The following is a 3,241-nucleotide window of genomic DNA, read 5'->3' as shown; positions in this document are numbered from 1 at the left end:
AGTAGATCCCAGGGAATAGTCATTAAGGACAAACATCTTCCTCCTCACCAAAACTCACATTGAAATGTAATGCCCTTGTAAGGTATTCAGAGGTGGGACCTTTGCCCTCTTGCATGGATTAACCTATTCTTGGATTAATGGGCTATCTCCAAGTGCTTCTGGTATAAGAGGCAATTTGGCTCTTTCTTTTGCCATGTGACATTCTGCACTGCCTCCAGACTCTGCAGAGTCCCACCAACAAGAAAGCTCTCATTGGATGTAGCTACCCAATCATGGACTTTCCACTTTTCAGAGTGGAAAGTGGAAAATAAACCTCTTTTCTTTATAAATTACAGTCAGAGATATTCTGTTACAGTAACAGAAAACAGACTCAGACACTTCCTTTCTATGTGAAGGAAATACCCAATGCTGAGTTATCAGACAAGAAAATAGTTACCTTTTCCACTAAATAAAACAGTGCTTCTTCCTAATCCAATATCACAGCCTGGGAAGTTCACACGCTAACCCCTGTTGGTGGTAAGGGGGCATGGCTCACATAGAAGCTGTAACAGAGACACCTCACAATTTCTGTCAGCCTGAAAGGAAGGACAGGATTCTATCATGTATTGAAGAACTACTATGTTGCTTATATGTACCTTATTGTTAAGAACTTTTTATTTGGGATTATTTTACATTTATAATAAAATTGCAAACTTTTTTTTTGAAGGCCACTATCTTTATTGATCTAAAACCTTTACAAGGACAGTGGCTATTATCCAAAAAAAGTGCCAAATGGCATCAAACAGACCAGAGGTGAAGGTGGGGGTGAGGGAAGGGGCCAGGAATCCAACTAGAAAAGCTGGTTAATGGTTTCCATGGAACTGACAGGGGAAAGAGAAAGGGAGTTGCATGCAAGAGCAAAAATTTCAAAAAGATTGAAATGGTGAGGGGAGAGAACTCCAAAGACTCTGGAGTATGACAACAGCAAACTTTTCCTTTGTAGAGGAATCAGCTGCAGACTCTGGACACTTGATAATGGGGCTAGGGATTGAGGGCCCCCCAGAGAACCTCACAAGAAGGCTTCACACCATTCTCGAAGGCACCCAAAGCAGTCCCAGGACTGCTTTGCATTGGCACCATATATGTCCTTCAGCCATTCTGGAAGAGGTCCTCATCTTTCTTTAGCACCAGAAACTGACCGAGGATGACATACGCCTTGTCAAATCCCCTTTCCTCCAGCTTCTTGCCCAGGACTTCACCAATCCCAGCCAAGCTCCCCACTGGCTTTTCCCCCATAGGCGCTGCCACGAAGTCTCGATGCTTTTGGGAGGTTGTCATCTTGATCGAGCTTAATAGGCAGCTCTGGCTCCTGTAACGGTTGCTCTTGCTACTCAAAATTGCAAGCTTTTAAAATATTTATTTAAAAAATTTTTAATTGTTGATGGACCTTTATTTTATTTGTTTATATGCAGTGCTGAGAATTGAACCCAGTGCCTGACCGTGCTAGGCAAGTGCTCTACCACTGAGCCACGGCGATTCCATCTTTTTAAATATTTTAATACAATAGAAAGTTCCTGTAAACCGGGTATGGTGGCATATGACTGTAATCCCTGCTACTCAGGAGGCTGAGGCAGGAAGATGGCAACCTGGGCAAATTAGCAAGACCCTGTCTTCACTTGATCTTAGCCAAAAGGCAGAGCAGTGAATTTTTTTTTTTTTTTAGTTCTGGGGATCAAACCCAGGGCCTTTTACATGCTAGGCAAATGCTGTACCACAAGATATAGCTCCAGCCCCAAGACCCTGTCTCACAATAAAATACAAAGAGTCAGGGATGTAGCTCAGTGACAGGACACTTGCCTGGAATGCAGGAGACCCATGGGTTCAATCCCCAGTACTCATTACTCAGTTTTCCAACATCATATGTAACTATGGTGTATTTGTCAAAACTATAAAACTGACAATGGTCTAGTACTATTACCTAAACTATGGACTTTTTTTGGATTTGACAATTCTTGTTTTATTAATTCATATTCTATAACTATAACAAAATACCTGAAGTTGTGTAACTTATAAATAAAAGATGATTATTGTGCTCACAGTTTTGTTAGCTGAAAAATCTAAAGGGTATGGTGCTGAATCTGACAAGGACTTGCTGGATACATCACCTCATGGTGACAGCATCATGGCAGGAGCACATGGATGAGGGAGAAATCACATGGAAAGAAAGGGAACCAGATGGGGATACGGTCAGTCTCACTCTTTTATAATAACCCTCTCATAAGAACGACAGAATTCCTTCAGAGGGCAGCACCCTCAATAACCTAATTATTTCACACTGGACCCAGTTTTTAAAGGTCCTATCCACCATCTCTTATATCACCACTCTGGGGACCAAGATCCCAACATACGAACCCTTAAGGGACAAAGCACATTCCAATATAGCAATTATCTTTTAATATGCTAGGAATCCTCCCTCCAGCAGCCCTGGCTAAATAAAGAACTTGTGACTTGAATAAGATGATACAGCTAGTGACAAAATTCAAATTGCAATCCAGACCTTTCTCTGAAACATGTGTTCTTTGTGTATAATGATGTCTCTTCAAAGGAGAAAAAAAATCAGTGTGTTAGTCCAGGTCCTCACAGAAGTAGCCGCCGAGACATGATTAAACCAGGATTAACCATGTAAGGATTTTATTAGAGAAAGTGCCTGAAGTAGGGAGGGAGATAGGAGAGGGAGAGAATTGTGGGAGTCCAGTGCAAGTTTGACCCTGAGTGCATGGAAGAGAGGGATTTAGGTGGCAGCATCCTAGCCTGCCATGCCAACAAGGGAGTCTCATCTGAGCTGAGGAGTCTGGTCTCAGTAAAATGCAAAGCAGCGGCTGGGGCCCTCAGCCAGGGAAGGGTCTGGGCAGTAGTAGTTTAACAAGGTATAGTCTCATGGCCACCACAGTCAGTTAATGCAGGAATTTTGGTGGTTTCTTTTCTGGTCTGGAAGAGAGGGCCCAATCAAAAGGATAAGAGCCAAGAAGGTGAGCAAGTAAAGAATCCTTCCCTTCCTGGATTCTCTTGACTCCCTAGAGGAACCCAGAGTTCAGGATTCCCAGTTTATTGCCCAGTGTGATGCTTAATTTGATGTGTCAACTTGACCATAGGGTGCCAAGGCATTTGGTCAAACACTATTATGGGTGTGTCCATCAGTGTGTTTTTAGATGAGGTTATTGTTTACATCCGTAAACTAGTTAAATCAAATTGCCCTCCATTA

The 3,241-nt window shown here is 42.5% G+C and overlaps 1 pseudogene; it reads right to left on the bottom strand.

Annotated features, from left to right (window-relative positions):
- Positions 1-1,048: 1,048 nt before the first annotated feature.
- Positions 1,049-1,364, bottom strand: LOC143399136 (barrier-to-autointegration factor pseudogene; annotated as a pseudogene).
- Between the last annotated feature and the right edge of the window lie 1,877 nt (positions 1,365-3,241).

Source organism: Callospermophilus lateralis, chromosome 5 (assembly GCF_048772815.1).
Source record: "Callospermophilus lateralis isolate mCalLat2 chromosome 5, mCalLat2.hap1, whole genome shotgun sequence".
NCBI lineage: Eukaryota > Metazoa > Chordata > Mammalia > Rodentia > Sciuridae > Callospermophilus > Callospermophilus lateralis.
Note: the sequence above shows the minus strand (reverse complement) of the source record. Positions and strands in the feature narration are given on the sequence as shown.